This window comes from Furipterus horrens, unplaced genomic scaffold, assembly GCF_987537825.1.
Source record: "Furipterus horrens unplaced genomic scaffold, mFurHor1.1.pri manual_scaffold_1, whole genome shotgun sequence".
NCBI classification, from domain to species: domain Eukaryota; kingdom Metazoa; phylum Chordata; class Mammalia; order Chiroptera; family Furipteridae; genus Furipterus; species Furipterus horrens.
Genome location: NW_028327171.1, coordinates 45,544,776 through 45,562,920, shown reverse-complemented (window position 1 = coordinate 45,562,920; position 18,145 = coordinate 45,544,776). Strand labels below are relative to the sequence as shown.

Sequence of the window (18,145 nt, the reverse complement as noted above, 5' to 3'; positions counted from 1 at the left end):
AAAACAAGAATTTAGAGGTAGGTGGTTGGTGGTATTGACTCAGCTGCTCAAAGGGTGCTATCAAGGATTTTCTGTCTTGCTTTTCTGCTATTTTCACTACATTGGCTTTTTGTCCTCATGTTTGTCCAACCTGATGATTTTAATGTGGCAGCTCCAAGTATTACATCTGCATTCAAGGCAAGAAGATGGAGGAGAGATGGTGCCAATGATATTTTCCCCTTTAATCAAGAAATCAAAAGCCTTTACTTGCCAGTTGAAAGATTTAATAAATAGGTTGAAAATATGGAGGAAAGAGAGGAAGGAAGGAAGGAAAGAAGGAAGGAAGGAAGGAAAAGGAGGGAGAGAGGGAGAGAAGGAGGGAGGGAGGAAGAAAGGAAAGAATGAAGAAGGGGAGAGAGAGTTGGAGGATGAGAGGGAGGTAGGAAAGAAGGAAAGAATTCTTCTCAGAGCCTTCCCTAACATTTTTTTTTTTTTTTTTTTTGAAGAGAATGGAGTCACATGGGCACTTTTAATTGCAAAAGAAGCTTGGAAGCAGATTATCTGGCTTTTACATTCTATAGTGAGAGAATAACAAGAGAGAAAGAGATTAAAAATGGCTACCGAGTTTATCAACCAACTGAATTTGCCATGGAATTCTACATCTTGGCCATGTGATGGCATTCCAGGGATAAATCACAGAAGTCTGTCCTGGTCAATACACTTTTACACATGCTATTTCCTGGAATTGGGACTCCACCCCATTCCTATACCTCTCATATTTGCCTAACAAAGCCTTCAGTGTATTCTGGAACTATACTTTTAGAAGCAATTTGGCAACATGTTTCAAGGGCCATAAAAGTGTTCATAAATTTTGACCCAGTATTTCCACTTCTGAGAATTTATTTGTTCCAAGAAAATAACCCAAAAGGAAAAAAAACTACATGTTCAAGGATGTTCATTACAGCTTTAGAAATAAGAAACAACCAAAAAATCCAACAATAGGGGAATGGGTAATGAAATCATAATATACTCACTGGATGGCATATTGCTTAGCCATTAAAAGTGATCATTATAAATTTCACTTGGTGATTTAAAAAAGGGCTGTGATATAATGTTATGTTTAGAAACAAAACATATGGTCCTGATCGGTGTAGCTCAGTTGGTTGGGCATCATACCACAAAGCGAAAGGTCACTGCTTTGATTCCCAGTTGGGGGACATGCCTGAGTTGCAGGTTTGGTCCCCAGTCTGGGCACATATGAGAGGCAACTGATTGAGGTTTTGTTACAGAAACAGAGTCCAAAAATCCCCGGAGTTTGTGGCTGGGGGATGGGGAGAAGGAAGCAGCTTTCAGAATGCCTCCACATGCCTGAGGCTGATGGCCGGTGTCTTTCATTATGTAAATTGCACCAAAAGCCTCAGGTGCATGGGAGGAGTCTTGAACCAGGGGATGGTATGGAAAGCACACAGAGCCTACCTGGGGTTCTGTGAATGGTCAGAACTATTGGCAACACCCACTGCATCAGAGGACACAGTCAGGGATATATAGGCAGCTGCGACCACTTTAGGGGGGGCACGCTCTGGGGCTGTCTCCCTCGCTGGTGAGTGTTCACAGAGGTGCTCTGGAGAAGGAGAGGAGATCCATGCAGTTTACAGAAAGAAGACAGTTCGCAAGGAGGCCGAGAATCCAGGTGGTCCTGCCTTGAGAGCTGGAAGACACCACAGCACAGAAAGGACCTCGCCAATCAGATTGAGTGATTGGCAGCTGCTGGTAAAGCTGAACTGTGCCTAGGAAGTAGGGAAACGGTGTTTCTGACCCCCCCCCCCTCCAAAACTGGTTAGGTTTGGTAGAGGGTAGGCAAGGATATGTGTAACTGTTAAATAAACAATTTTTCTTTTCACTCAAATATAATATTCAGAGTTGTAATTTTGGCGGCGGGCAATCGGACCCCTAACTAAAGAGCCCGTGGGTTTGTTTTCAATTGGAGCAGCCCAGGGGCTCTGTAACAGTTTCTCTCTCACAACAATGTTTCTCTCCTTCTCTTTCTCCCTCCCTTTTCATCTAAAAATAAATAAATAAAATATTTAAAAACAAAACATACATATTCATCCAGACAGGTAAGAGGGGCGGAGCCAGGGCAGAGAGGACACAGTGTGGTGTCGGTAGCAGCGGTGACAGTGGCAGGCTGCTGGAAAGTGCAGTCACACATTTTAAAAAGTCGGGAAGGACACGTGGAGAGCGCACCCAGCACCAGACCAGATAGCACAACTCAGGGTCCCAGAGCCAGGGGAAAAAAGCCTCATTGCTTCTGACTGTGAAAACCAATGGGGGTTGGGGCATAGGAAGAAACTGTCAGTCTCTCAGCAGAGTCTGCTTGTTTAAAGGGCCTCCATGGTCCTAGAACGTCCGTAGACCCACACACTCCGGGAACGATGGCCAGGGCAGCAGCTAGAGGGCTGCCAGTCCCGTATGGAAGTGAGAGAAGTGCCTGGAAAAGGCGCGAGTGCTAAGCAAGCAGCATTGTTCCCTCTCAGACCCCTGCCCCACACACAGTGCCACAACATGGTGAAACAGGTTGCCCTGTACTGAGGAATATACCTAAGGCTCTGACCCTTACAACGTAACAGGAGTGACAGCTCTACCTAAGACACAGAGGCAGACAAACACTGAAGCCCATCAAGATGAGGAGACATAGAAGTATGGCCCAAAAGCGGAAATGAATCAAGGTTCCAGTGGGAGAACTAAGAGACAAGGAGATAGCCAACCTAACAGACCTAGAATTGAAAACACCGGTGATAAAGATGCTCACAGTCTTGACAGATATGCTTGAGTACAACAAACACATAAGAGAAGAAGTGAAGGGTATGCTAAATGAAATGAAGGAAAATCCACACAAAACCAATGGTGAAGGGAAGGAAACTGGTGTTCAAATCAATGATTTGGAACATAAAGAAGAAAAAAACAGTCAACCAGTACAGAATGAGTAAACAAGAATTGAATAAAATGAGGAGAGGCTTAGGAGCCTCTGGGACAACTTTAAGCGTGTCAACATCTGAACCATAGGGGTGCCAGAAAGAGAAGAGGAAGAGCAAGAAATTGAAAACTTATGTGAGGAAATAATGAAGGAAAACTCCCCAAATTTGGTGCAAGAAATAGACATACAAGTCCAGGAAGCACAGAGAGTCCCAAACAAGCTAGACCAAAAGAAAACCACACCAAGACACATCATAATTAAAATGCCAAAGGTTCAAGATAAAGACAGAATCTTAAAAGCAGCAAGAGAAAAGCAGAGAGTTACCTACAAAGGGATGCCTATAAGACTGTCAGTTGATCTCTCAAAAGAAATTTTGCAGGCAAGAAGGGGCTGGCAAGAAGTATTCAATATGATGAAAAGAAAGGACCTACAACCAAGATCACTCTATCCAGCAAAGCTATCATTTAGAATGGAAGGGCAGATAAAGTGCTTCCCAGACAAGGTGAAGTTAAATGAGTTCATCCTCACCAAGCTATTATTATATGAAATGTCAAAGAGACTTACTTAAGAAAAAGAAGGTCAAAATTATGAACATTAAAATAACAACAAAGTCACAACTATCAACAACTGAATCTAAAAAATAAAAACAAAATCCAGCTAAGCAAACCAGAATAGGAACAGTATCATAGGTATGGGGATCATTTGGAGGGTTATCAGCTAGGAGGCAGAAGGGGAAGAAATGGGGAAATGGCGCAGGGATCAAGGAGCAAAATTGGTTGGTACAAAATAGACAGGGGGAAGTTAAGAATAATATAAGAAATGATGAAGCCAAAGAACTTATATGCATCACCCATGGACATGAACTAAGGGGGGTGAGAGTGTTGGAGGAAAGGGGGGTACTGGGCAGAGGGGAGCAAAGGGAAAAAAATGTGGACTACTGTAAGAACATAATTAATAAAATACACTTTAAGAAAAGAATAATATAGAAAAGGGTGAAGCCAAAGAACTTATATGCATGACCCATGGACATGAGCTAAGGGTGGTGGGATTAGTGGAGGGAAGCGGTGTACTGGGCAGAGGGGAGCAAAGGGGGAAAATTGGAACTACTGTAACACCATAATCAATAAAATATACTTTAAAAAAACATATGCTCAAATGTATTATTTGGACTACATACTTGTCTTACTATTCTTGGACTACCATAACAAAATAGCATAGAGTAGGTGGCTGAAACAACTGAAATTTATTTCTCACAGTTCTGGAGACTAAAAGTCCAAGATCAAGGTGCCTGGAGAGTCTGTGGCTGGTGAGAGCTCTCTCTTTGGGTTCCAGACAGCCAACTCCCTACTATGTTTTCACATGGCCTTTCCTAGTTGTGTGCACACAGAGAGAAACTCTGGTGGCTCTTCCTCTTCTTATAAGGGCACTAATCCCACCATGAGCGCCCCACCCTCATGACCTTATCTACACCTAATTATCTCCCCAAGCCTCCATTCTCCAAATGCATTCTCACATTCCGGGTTAGAGCTTCAACATGAATTTTGGTGGAACAAAATTGAGTCCATAGCAGTACTTAAATGTATGTGTGCCTTGTGGACAAAGCCCTGAAGGTGTTACATAGTTTTTAGCATAATTGGGGGGTCAGAGAGGAGTTAGAATAAGTACAATCTTTCAAGCCCCAGCTCAAATACTACCTCCACTAGGAAACTTCTTCCTCAGTTTTTGCAGTCACATCTTTTCTAAAGTTATTTTACTGGACCATGTGCTTCTGTGGTGCTAAGACCATGAACAATTCCCATTTGTTCCTGACCCGTGATAGACCAATGACACAGGAACCCAAGTCAAGAATCCAGACTAGGAGCTCAGTTGGGTGCAGGTAGTAAAGAGTGGGTGATGTATATACGCAGAAACCAGGTATGAGATCTAAGCAACAGGCCCAAGGCACCAGTAGGTGCAGGGCTTGAAAATGAAGGCATGGCTGCTGAGCATGGAGTTAGAGCTGTATTTTTAGTTATTTTAAATTTGTTATTTTACTTATTATTATTATATAATACATGTATACATGTTAAAAAAAATTAAAATAGTTCAGATAAAGCCTATCTTGTCTCCTACACAATTCCACTCCTCTCCCTAGGAATGGTCAGTTTAGTATGTATCCTTCAAGAATATTCTTCCTCATGCAATAGTTTCAAAGCATGCATCCACATTTATGTAAACAGAGTCACATTGTTCTGTGACTTGCTTCTCTCTTATAACAAGACCTTTTCACTTCAGGATGTGAAAGTCTATCTCATTTGTTTGGATTTCATAAAACCATTACTAATGTGGATATTCAAGTGTATTTAGCTCTTTCTCTATTAATGAGCATTTGGGTTGTTTCTGATTGTTCAGCTTTCTGCCCCTTCCAGCATGGCCCCCGGGGTGAGGCCTCTTTGTGCACTTGGAGCACGTCTCCAGGCAGAAACCGGGAATAGCTATGAAGGGTTTGGGCATTTTTCATTTTCACAGGCACTTCCAGATCACAGCTCTACAAACACCATGACAAATTCCATGCTTACCAACAGTAAAAAAGGTGTTCGTCGCCCTCAGCGTTGTTTGACTTGCATTTCTTTGATGACTAGTGAGGCCGAGCCTGTAGTCCTGCATTTATGGGCCATCTGCAGTTGCTGGAGGTGAACTGTCTGTTCTCAACTATGGCCCATTTTTTCTTTTGGGTGGTTTGTCTTTTACTTACTACTTGTAGGAATTCATTATATAATCCTGACTATTAATCCTTTTCAATTGTATACGTTGCAAATACCTTTTTCCCAGTCTGTCACTTGTCTTTTAACAGTATTTATGGGGTTTTATCATGTTTTTTGTTTTTTGATTTTTGTCATACAGCAGTTTTAGATTTGGACATAATCAAATTTAGCAACCATTTTTTTCATTTTTACGGTTTTTGTGTTTTATGTCTTGCTAAAGAAAGCTTTTCCTACCCCAGGGTTATAAACAAATTCTCCTATATTTTCTTTTAATAGTTTTATAGCTTTCTTTTTTTATGTTTAGTTCTCTAATCCATCTGGAATTTATTTAGTGAATGGTGTTGAGGCAGGAATCAACTTTGTTTTTTTCACACGAATAGCCAATTGTCTCTACAATATTTATTGAAGAGTTCATTCCTACCTTACTGCTTTAAATGTTACTTTATCCTACACTGAACTCCTCTTTATAAGAACTTGTTAAACTCTGTTCTATAACATTGATGCATATGCCTTGTCCCCTGCCAGCACATCACCATTTTAATTAGCACAGCTTGGTGATGTTTTGTTATCTGATGGGACAAGTCCTCCCTCATTGTACTTCTTTTTCAAATATATCTTGACTATTCTGACACAGTTATTCTCGTAGATTAGTTTTAGAATTGGCTTGTTGAGTTTCTCTCTCTCTCTCTCTCTCTCTCTCACACACACACACACAAATCCTGTTGCAATTTTTACTGCCATTATGCTGAATTTATAGAATTCGTTGGGCAGAACTAATATCTTTACAAGTACTCTCTCTTTTTCCTCTGGGCCTCTCTTATGTCTCAGATCTTGATCCTGAGGCCAATTCCACTGCTTACTAGCTCTGTGATCTGGGGCAGGGCTCAGCCTCTCAGAGCCCTGGCTCCTAGTCTTCACGGTAGGAATACTATTTCCTGTCCCAGAGCTCACGGAGGATTAAATGAGAGCCAGTGTGTGAAGGCACTAGATGTGAGCTCCCAGTGGGCAGGCCTCTGCCTCATTTAGCTCTGCAAACCAGGACAGTGAGTTCTTTAAACAGTCCTGAGGGGAAGAGGAGAACACAATGTCTTCATTTAGGCAGATTCAGGGGGTGCAGGATGTGGGGTTGGCATGGAGAGAGAGGCAGAGAACTAACATGTCTACCACTGTGTTAGGTACTTTACATGTGTTATCTCATTTGTCCTCAGAATAAGCCTGTGAGGTAGAGAAAAATGAGACTCAGTGATGTGTCTGGACTCAGATGCAAGGCTCTAGGAAATTGCAACCTGCACCCTCTGTCCTGCCTGGTTTGGGATCCAATGGGTGCCTCTCCTGTTCATAAAGCCAGAGCTGCTATATGATCTGATGATCCCTTCTGAAGTCTAATGAACCTAGAGTAGACTTAGCTCCAAGATACCCACATGAGCATTCAGCACTTAGCACAGTACTTCGCACATATTAGGGGCTTGTTGAATTAGATGGCAACAAAGTTCAAATATCATGATGTGAATGGTACAGAGAGTACAGTAACTGCTAGCCGAGTTCAGGAGAAGAAAAAGGCTCTGAGGACTAGGGAAATCAGAGAAGCCTTCCAGGTAGAGGTGAGATCGGAACTTAGCCCTGAGAGATGGGGAGGATTTAGACAAACATAAGAGAGCAGAGCATTCCAGGATCAGAGCTGTACTGCCAAGTAGGTGAGCTCAGCTGGTTGGATAGGCAGTGAGTGTGAACAGAGCAAGGCAACTCAATGACTGGGGACTTGGCTGGGCAGCATCTACAGGCTGGAGCAAGGCTGGGAGGCCAGTAGGTGATAAATGTGGTTATCTTCTAGGCCCATCAAGCTAGCCAGCGTCCTAAGGTTAAGCTTCACTTTCCACATGCGGATCTCACAGCCAGTTGCCATGGCACCAAAACATACAAACCAGCCCTGGGAAGTCAGCTGGGAGAGGCAGGAAGGGGCTGTTTTCCTCATGCCCTTTGCCTGCCCCACACTGCATCCTGACCCTATCTCTTCACTCTGACTTTGCCTCTTAACTCCATGCATCAGTGTGTTATGTATAGGCACCTGGGCATGAGCTATGTGCCCTTGGGTGAGTACCTCAGCTTCTCTGAACTCAAGATACGTAGTTTCCAAGTATGCACATATTCTAGTCATACGTCCCTCTTGCTCCCATTTGAGACAGAAACAGCTTCACAGTACAGTTTATGCTAGGTGCTTTATATACAGGTTGCCAGGTTGAGTTTAGGTGTTTAAAAACCAAAGCACTTTAGTTCAGGTCCTTCAAGAAGCCAGATTCCATGATGGGATTAGAAATGAAAGATATTTATTTGCATAAATATCTCTGAAGGAAAACGGAAGTGAGTCAGAGGAGGTGTGCAACTGTCAGACTGTTATGTGCGTCTGACCCCTGTGAGGTAGCGAGGGAAGGAAGGGGGGTTAGAAGAGCAGAGCCTCAGACCGCAGCATAATTGTAAGGAGGTTTCAGCCAAGCCAATAGGAAGCCCAAGACCTAAAGTTGTCACCAGAGGAGGCCTGTATCTCTCAGGAATGGGACCCTCTTAATAGCCCCGCTGTGCTCGGTGTTCAGTGGGGAGCAGCCCCTGCGAAGTGTGGCCTTGGCACCAATATACATGAGCTGGGGCCCTTGGTCAATTACACTCCTGCAGTAGGAGAGCTGACTGGCACATTCTCATGGCTGTCACCCAAAGCAGTGTGGCATTACCACCTGCTTGATGCTGACATTATTTAAGCTTGAGGGAGGCCAGGTATTGGGGTGTAAAGAGAAAGCATTTGGGCAAACCTCACTGTGGAGTTCCTCTGCTTATTAACTATATGATCACACTCAGGCTTTTTACTAACCTGACTTTCAATTCTTCTACAAAATGGAGTAACAATACCGTTTTTGACAGGCTGCTAAGAAGATAATCTAGGACCTGAAACACTGTCTCCTCAGCTTTAATGGGAGAAAACTAGATGGAATTGACTGACTGAAGCCTGGGTCAGAGACCCAAAGGAAGAAGTTATTTTCTTCTTCCTAGGGGAGATTCAAGAGGTTAGAAGACTTAAAAAAACAAGGATAGAAAGGAAAGACCCCCCGAGGCCCATTCACGGTAGATGTGGTATAGTCACTTGAGAAGAAAAATACAGATTCTTATTTACCATCTGGATATTAAATGCTTTATAATCCCATAAAAATGTATTAGTTCTATAATTTACCTCAAAGTAAAAAGTTTGTTCACAAAATTTTTCAGTTAAGAATGACTTCAGCTGCAAATGTCAGAAAATCCAACTACTGGTGTCTTAAGCAGTAATGTTATTTAACTACTTCATGTAACATAAGTTAGAAGATAAGAGGATCTGGGGTTTGTTTAGTTCCTTAGTAATGCCAGGGTGCTGGATCCATGTCTCTGTGCCTCTCTTGGTCTTTGCCTCACTGTCACAAGATGGATGCCACAGCTCCAAACATCACTCCCTCACCTAATACTGTCCCAAAGAGGAGACCAGAGGAGGTTATAAAAGAAGGCATTTACCTCTCATTTCTTCTTTTCAGAAGCCTCCTGAAGACTAGTCCCTTATGTCTCATTGTCAGGAATTAAGACCCCTCTTTAACCAATCACCAACAAGGATCTCTTGAACAAGATCAAGGTCTATTAGCACAGACTACTACATGGAATGACTCTAGAGTAGGCAAAAGAATGTCTTCCATAGGATGAATTTCTGAAAACAGAATGAATCTTTCTATCCACTGAGCACAGCTAAGAGGTTACACAAGCACATAAGCACATTCAGTATAATGAAAACAAAGAAAAATAATATACAAGACACAGGAGTCAAACTAAGGAAGGTATTCATTCAATGAAAGGTGGGGTTCAAAGGTGACTAAAAGAGTAGACACAGTCATTATAGAGGAGCTGACAGACTCTTTGTCCTTGGGGAGGGAACCCTCACAGCATCTATGTCTAACAGAGGGCTGCCAGATGAGTAGGAGTTCACTGGGCAAACTGTGTTTAAGAGGAGCAGACTCAGCCCACAAAAAGCTATGCTTGTACAGGAAGTGTTCATGGAGTTCCTACTGTCTCAGCCATAACAAAGGGAAGGGATGAGTTCCCAAGCCTCCTTCCAGGGATACAAGGACACAGGTTGGCTGGGGCCAGATTGGTTAGAGAAAGTCTTCACAGAAGAGGCAATTTTGGAGGTGACAACAAATGGCTCGGGGAGCACGGGGATGCCCAGGGGAAGCAAGAAAAGGGCCTTGGCAGGGCCATTTTGATGTGAACTATCCAGACTAGTAGAGGGCTGGGAAGATCATGGGCCTACATGCAGTAAGGAAACTCAGCTGGCCCTTCATGGCCAGGCCCGGATGTTCCTCTCTGCCTCTGCATAGCCTATTCTGCTTGGAATGCCCTTCTATATCCCCCTTCCTGGCAAACACCTTCCTAACTTCAAAGTGCCTGCTCAAACATGGTTTCCTTGGAGGAGCCTCCCTCAGTGCAGAGGCAGAGCACATCACGCACACACCATTGTCTCCAGGCCTTGCGTCATCCCCCTCTATGTAACTGATCTGATTTCAGGTCTGTGTACCTTACTAGCTGGGGTGCTCCTCCAGGCCATTATCAGCCTGACTTTCAGGAGGACTCGTCCACCCTGTGAGCCTGCAGCTCAGAGAGCCTCAAACATAGAGGTTCAAAAGGGAAGGAGGCAGTCCAAAAATAAACAAGTAGATCTGTGAACGAAGAGAGCCCTCCAAGGTAACCAAGCACTCCTGGTAAGTGTCCCCATGCACACTCCTGTGTGGGCACCAGTGACCAGATCCAGGTACTAGTACCCTCCCCGACTGGTTACCCCAGTGTGTGCCCTGGGAGTGGGAGCCAACTAGGTTTGACGCTCATACGCTGCAGGCATGGGAGAAGGGAAGGGAGTATTGAGAAAGGTGATCGGCACCTGAGAGAAAGGAAGAAAAGCAGGAACTCAAACAAGAGTTTTAAAATAGCCCTTTCTAAAAGCTTTCTGCACCAAGCAATGGGAACCAAGATGTAAAACACAAATACTGAGTTTAAGAACTGAGGCACTCTCTAAGGAGAATTGGATATGTCCACATAAGGCAACAAAATTAGGAGAAGAGAATGAAACTATTCTGATGCCTAAAGCAGCTCAAGGGGACCTGGAGATTACTTGTTAGGTATGCAGAAAGCTTCCCAGGGAACTAAAATGATAATGGTCATGCCAAAGAAAGTGGAAATCAGGCCAGGATACGAAGGAGGGGTAGAAGGAGGGGTACATACAAGAAAATAACAAAAGGCTGTGGAGATAAAATCAGGAGAGTCGTTTAGAAAAAGAAATGAGATATAACTTGCACAAGGCGGCAAAGAATGAGAAAAACATTTTCTAACGCTAACAGGCCAAAAAAGGGGATCAGGAGGTTGCTGGCTCGTTTTGAGTTGGGAAAAGAAAGCCTATAAAGCAATGACACTAAAAAGGCAGAGGCTTTTAATTTTTTTTCTTAGCCTAAAAAGGTCATCTGTGATCTCAAAACTGAAAAGAGGCACCGCATGGGATCATGAGAAGGCAGAAAGCCAAGAGGGAATGAGGGAAGAACTTGTGTGTTCACATCCATAGGCCCTGATGACTTACATGCTTAGGTACTTAAGGAATTGGCCCAAGGTGGAGTCAGATCACTAGCTTTCACTCTGAGGGGATTTGTAGAGAACTGCTGAGGGGCCTGGAGAACAGAGGGAGACTCAGGCAGCCTGTCCCTGCCTCTCTTTAAATCTGGGATAAAGCAGATGCCTCTGGAAGTGCCGAACCCCTCAGCTGAACTGCTATAATAGAAAACTATTGGGACGCATCGTCAAAAAATCAATCTGCAAACACGAGGTCATAAGGAATTAGGTAATAACCAGCACTGCTTTCCAAAGAACACATTCTGTTAGAGTAATCCAATTTCCTTCCAGGACAGAATGATGGACCTGTTAAATCAGGAATGGCAAGAGACACATAATCTTCCCTAATTTAAAGAGCAAGGCACTTAACTTCATCTTCCATGAGAAGTCTCAAAAGAAAAATGCGGAAAATGGGGTCTATAGTTGGCCTTTCTGGGATTGAACAAATGAGAAGTTGAAGGGCTAACCCAAATAGACGTTCTTTAAGTGTTATTTCCTGTGGCTGGATTAAAACGGGCAGAGTAGGGGTGGGCAGGGTACGTGTGCTGGTGATGGCAGGAGACAGATGGTTAGAGAAGGTGAGAGGGTGGTCATGGAGGTGATAGAGATGGTGACAATGATGGAGATGGCAGCAGTGGTGGTGGAGATGGTACTGGTGATGAAGGCAGTGATCCTAGTGGAGGTGGTGATGGTGGTGGTGGAGATGGGAGTGATGGTTGTGGGAGAGGTGTTGGTGGCGATGAACACAGTGATGGCTGTGGAGATGGGCATCACGGCTGAAATGAAGATGGAAATGCTAATAGTGGTGGTTATAGTGGAGATGATGGTGATGAGCATGATGGAGTTCTATTAGTGCAGTTCAAGGACAAGGGACTGAGAAGGGTGGGCTAATGGCCTCCGTCCCCCTTGGTTTTCACCAGGATGTGGCTGTTTTGTTGAATGGAAATAAAACTTAAATGCCCCCCCAGTCTGTGGTCCAGTGTGCCTTAGGAGCCCTGTGGATGGGAGAAAGATGGGTCGCTGGAGTCCATGCTAGGCTCCCTGGAGTGTGTGCTGAGACAGCAGTTTGCCATCTTGGGCTGGACTCCCCCAAAAACATCCTTGATGCTGCGAACTCAGCTCAATTGAAAAAATTCTTGCCTACCTCCTTGCTATCTTCATGGTCCCAATCGGCTGTGTGACCTTGGGGCAGGGAGGACACTTAAACTAATTCAGGTTTCATGATGTTCCCTTGTTCCTTAAAGAGTTGGACCTCCTCTGGGGGCCTTCAGCTATGGATTCAGTCCCCTACACATACTTCACACCACGGCTCTGTCCACAAGCCCACCCCACCTGACCTGTTCCACCCATCCTCTCTGCCTATAGGACCAGACCCCTCATCCACTGTGGCCTTGGCTCAAGCCCCAGCTCAAAGCCAGATCTGCCACAAAGCATACCTGTGTTCACCAAGCAGAAGTAACCCCTTCCTCCGCTAGACCTCATAGCCTTTGTCTACCCTCTGCCCTAAACTGTCAGACAGTAGGGCGCCAAGCTCAGTGCCTGCATCAGCTTATCTGGGCCCATAGGCCTGAAACTTGTTCATCTCCTACCCCTCTCAGCAACCTGCACAGCCCAGCAGAGAGGATGCTGCAAAAGTGATGAAGAGTAAGTGAATTTTAAACCTGAAGAAATCGAGGTCCAAAGTGGTCAAGTGGCTGAGACTAGAGCCAAGATCTCTGAATTCTCTGTCTTCCTCGATTAGAGCCTCCCAAACCTGTATATGAACAGACCTCTAGAAAGGAAAGCAATTCTCATAGATCCTGTCTGTGAGTTCTCAGTAGTTCCCAGACCAATGTTTGTGCCACACCGACTTAAGACACTGAAGTCCTAGTCCGTGAAAACACCTAACTGCAAAGAGTTCTGACTTTATAACTGCTGCAATATTTTATTATCAATGAAATCCAAATTTTAAAAATCTTCATAGAACTTAGGAACTCTGAGGATGAATACCCTACTTCAAGAAACATTGTCCTAGCTAACCCACAAATTCACAGGAAAATATGAATGACTGATAAATCCTTTTTGTTGTGCCACTAGGTCTCAGGGTAATTTGCATTTTTACATGTACCCTAGGAAAGGACAATGGGTAATTTATTAGGTGGCCCTATAATGTGAAATAGTGGTCTTTGGGTCACCCAGGATGGTGGGAGGTTCTTGGAACCCTACAAAAGAAGCTCTGTCCAGGATACCAGTTCATACTTTACTTAGGCTGAAGGTAGATAAGTGTGTATGGGAGAATGGGAGTGGAAAGGGGGTGGAAGGAGGGTTCCAGGTTCCAGTTACAGGAAAGGGATGGCTTCCCCAGATTCCCCTTCCAAACTTCCATTCTGCTTCCCAGTTAATCCTATAGAGAAAGGGCTCTCCACAGCACTGCATACAGCCCCCTGACCCTACCCCCACCACACACACATATACCCATACAGATTCTCCCCCCATGCTGCACTCACATGCTCTCATCTTGGCAGAGATGGGGCAAAGAATTCAATCTCCAGAGAAGACCAGGAGCCTGGGTGATGAGTCTTGTTCTGAGACCTGCTATATAACTTGGGCATGTATTCTGTCTGCACATTCTTTTCTCCATCTATAATGAGAGATTCAGATTGGTTGGTCTCAGAGGTGATTTCAGAGGTCCCTCCCAGACCTGCCCTGACCTTTCTGCAGTTGTATCATTTCTCGTCTTATGCTGTGAAAAGACCCTATGGTGATGTGGAAAGGGGAGAGGCTTTTGATTCATACAGATCTCAGTGCAAATCCTGGCTCAAATTCTTTTTAGCTAGGTGATCTTAGCCAAGGTACTCAGCCTCTCTGAACTTTACTTTTTTTTGTCTTTAAATTAAGGATAACATCTTCTATTATATATACTTGTAGTAAGCATCAGAGGCCAAAAAAATAAAAAATAAAAAGTGTGCCAGCTCTGCTCTCAATTAATGGCAGTTATTATTATTATATTGGCTAAGGACCAATGTGTTTGGTGTTTGGAAGCATGGACTCAAACCCCATGGCCTGAGTTTGAATCCCAGCTTAGCCACTTTCTAGCTGTGTGACATCAGGAAAGCCACTTAGTTCTATGACCCGTGTCCTCCTCTGTAAAATGGAAATAATAATTATACCTATCTCATATACTTGTTGCAAGGATAAAATTATTCAATCAACAAAAAACTTAGAGCAATGTCTTATATAATAAGCACTGAGAAATACCAGCTATATTATTAATAGGCTGGGTATAGATAAGTATATGGGGGGAAGCTGCTGCTACCACTCTCCATCTACTTCCACTCTCACCTTTGCTGAGAACTTGGGAATCCCATTCTCTTCCTATCATTCATCTCCCCAGCCTACGGCCCCCCAGTTTTCATTTAACACCCAGAGCCTGGTGACCCTTATCTTCCCTGGCTCTTTCAGAAAGCTGAACTCACTCCTGAGTTCTCCCTGAAGCTGGCTCTCCTTTGCCCCATGCAGCCTGTTAGCTTGTTCCCATAACTCTTGGAGCCACGCTTTTCCCTTTGGGCAACTGGCTACTGGCCATGAGACCCTAGTGAGCCAGCCCTCACTCTGAGCTCCTAGGGTATCTGATCCACCCAGGAGCACAGGAATACGCTCAGAGAAAGGAATTATGCTGCCTCCCTTATGTAGGTCCTGATAGCATTCACTGACATTCAGTTCTTCCTCAAAGCTGCCCTAAATCTCTGCCTCTCATTCTTGAGCTCTTTTTCAGGTCTTCACAATGTTTTCTTTAACTAATGAGCCTTGGCTGAGCTGTAGAGATTCAGGGAAATAGAAATGAAAACAAAAGTGAAAAACTTTTTTGCTCACTAGATTGGCAAATATATATATATATGATACCCAGTGACAAAGATGTGAAAGAATGGACACACTCATACTTTGATGGAAGGAGTGTAAATTGATATGACCTCTTTGTAGGGAAGTTTAGCTCTGTCTATAAGAATTTAAAACAAGCCTTGCTTGGCCAGAACCTTGCTTGGCTCACTTGGTTAGAGCATCGTCCCAATACTCCCAGGTTGCAGGTTTGATCTCTGATCAGGGCACAGACAAGAAGCAACCTATGACCCTGGCTGCTGAGGCTCAGTGGATTGAGCATCGGCCTGCAAACCAAGTGTCGCTGGTTCAATTCCCAGTCAGGGCTCATGACTAGGTTGCACACCAGGTCCCTAGTTGGGGGGGGGGTGTGAGAGGCAACCGCACATTGATGTTTCTCTCCCTCTCTTTCTCCTTTCCCCTCTCTCTAAAGACAGATAAATAAAATAAAAAATGAATATAAAATAAAATAAAGTAACCTTGTTAAAAAAATTAATTAATTTAAAAAAAAGAAGCAACCTATGAATGCATAAATAAATGGAACAACAAATAAACATTTGTTTCTCTTTCCCTCTCTCTTTTCCTCTCATTCTCTAAAAAACACAATTAAAAAAAATTTTAAGAATTTGAAACAAATATACCTTTGACTCATTGATGCCACTTCTAGGACTCTATCCTATAGAAATACCTTTATCTGCACAAAGATACTCTTACAAAGATGTACGTCTACTAAAGCACTGTTTGTGACTGCAAAACTTTGGAGACAATATAATGTCCACTGGTAAGGGACTAGATTATCAATAAATGGAATGTCTATACAAAGGAGTACTATACCACTTTTAAAAATTAAATATATATAAGCATATGCATCAAACAAGTAAGAGAAAATTGGCATGCTGCAGAACAACATACATGGTTTGATCTCATTTTGAAAAAAACCCACCCTTTCTCCCTCCTTTCAGCTGGGTGGGGGTTTCCTGCTAAATTCAGGCTGGCTGAGGACTGGCTGCACTGGGTTGAAAGCCCAGCTCCTTCCAGCCAAATGAATTAGGGCCCCAGAATGGCCATACCTGGGGAAGGAAGCACAGCTGAAGCCCTAAGGTCAGGACTCTTGCCCTGTGCAGCACAATGGAAGTGGCCTCCATTCTGAGGCAGATAGACCTGGGTTCAAATCATGACTTTATCTGTTACCAGCTGAGTGACCTTGGGCCAGGTTCCTCATCACTCTGAGCCTCCATCCCCCCTCCCCATCTATAAAATAGGAGTAATATCACCTACTAAACTGTGGGGTGGGAATTAAATGAGACAATGTATAGACAGTCTCAGTATGCCATCTGTCTCCTGTTCCTCAAAGATTTCTTCTACTTTGCTTTCAAATTCCTATAATCCAGCCCCAGCTGCATCCCTGTTTATCAGCCCCTCGTCCTCTCTATCCTACTCTGCTATGGTTTCCATGGTGGATTCTTCCCACGTCCACTCTTATTCTTCATTCAGTGGCTATACTGAGGCCTCCTCCAACACTGAGTTGTGTAAGGCCAATAAAGAGTGCCCCCTCCATCAAATATCCTCTCTTCCCACCCACCCACCCATGACACCAAAGTGTCTCCTATTCCTTCCCACCTGTGCCCAATTCCCACCCCCTTAGCCTTCTTCAGAACATGACCCAATCTGTCATCTCCTCTTTCTCTCCTTGGCATCGTCAGCGCAACCCTCCCCTCCACCCCAACCTTATGATTAAGCTCAGGTGAGTCCCCCCATAGAACACCCACTTCTCCACCCTGCTCCCCACCCTATCTCCCATCTTCTTTTACCACCCAGTTGCTTCCTCCTGATGCTTCTGCCATCAACCCAGGGACCCTTGTTCAGCCTCCTTCCCCTGGAATGGAATGTGGCCCACTCACTTTCACCTCTGGTCAACAGTGGAGACAGTTAGCCCCAGGCCCATGGAAACCAGTTCCTGGAATGGCCAACCACCTGACCACCTCTAATGCTTCTGCCCTGACACACACCTCTTCCTCTCACCTCCTGCAACGAGCTCCTAACCCATCCTAAGGGCAGACTTCCTTCCCTCTCTTTACTGACATAGTGACTAAGCTTGGGAAGAAACTTGACCCATGCTCTCTCTTTTTCAGAGGAGAAAACTGAAGCCCAGTAACGTCCCCATATAACTTCCCCAAGGAATCAAGTGTTTCCAGAAGCTTCCGGCTCTCCAGAACTTCTCTTCTACTCTACACCCTTCCTTGACACAAAGAAGAAAGAAAGAAAGAAAGAAAGGAAGAAAGAAAGAAAGAAAGAAAGAAAGAAAGAAAGAAAGAAAGAAAGAAAGAAAGAAAGAAAGAAAGAAAGAAAGAAAGAAAGAAAGAAAGAAAGAAAGAAAGAAAGAAAGAAAGAAAGAAAGAAAGAAAGAAAGAAAAAAGAAAAGAAAAGAAAGAGGGAGAGGGGGAGGGGAGAGAGAGAGAGAAGAAGAAAGAAAGGGAAAAAGGGGGAGGAGAGGAGAGGGGAGGGGAGGGGAGGGGAGGGAAGGGGTGGGGTGGGAGAAGCCCAGCCAGGTGCATATTACCATAAAAACGTCCCTAATTAGTCTCCGTTTACGCCTGGGTCATATTCAGCATCCTAGGTCCCAGCCTCAGGCCGAAGCATCCTCAACTACATCATCCCCGACCCTCTCCCACTGTCCGGGAATCTCCGAGCACCTGCCCAGAGAGGGGGCCGGAGGCCGGAAGTGTCTGCGGAGGCAGGGCCGCTGCCCCACCCTGGGGCGGCCGGGCCCAGCGCGGGACGCCCACTTCTGGCCCTTCGCCGCCTTCTGGCGGGCGCACGCGGCGCTCGCCTCCCGAGCGTGGGAGGGTTTGATTGACCTTGGCAAGAGGCAGCACAGCCCTCAAAGGCCTCGGCCCCTTGCGGCCGCCCGGCGCCGAGGCTCCAGTTTCTG

General features: G+C 44.6%; 1 long non-coding RNA gene across 2 annotated transcripts in view; it reads right to left on the bottom strand.

Moving 5' to 3' along the window:
• The window catches only part of LOC150021004 (uncharacterized), a 39,799-nt gene extending 21,871 nt beyond the window's left edge, over window positions 1–17,928 (bottom strand). For both annotated transcript variants that reach the window (XR_016510608.1, XR_016510609.1), the window contains exons 1-2: window positions 17,774–17,928; window positions 13,845–13,978 (exon numbers count right to left, since the gene is read on the bottom strand). This is a non-coding gene — a long non-coding RNA (uncharacterized LOC150021004). The remainder of the gene's footprint in view (window positions 1–13,844; window positions 13,979–17,773) is intronic.
• Between the last annotated feature and the right edge of the window lie 217 nt (window positions 17,929–18,145).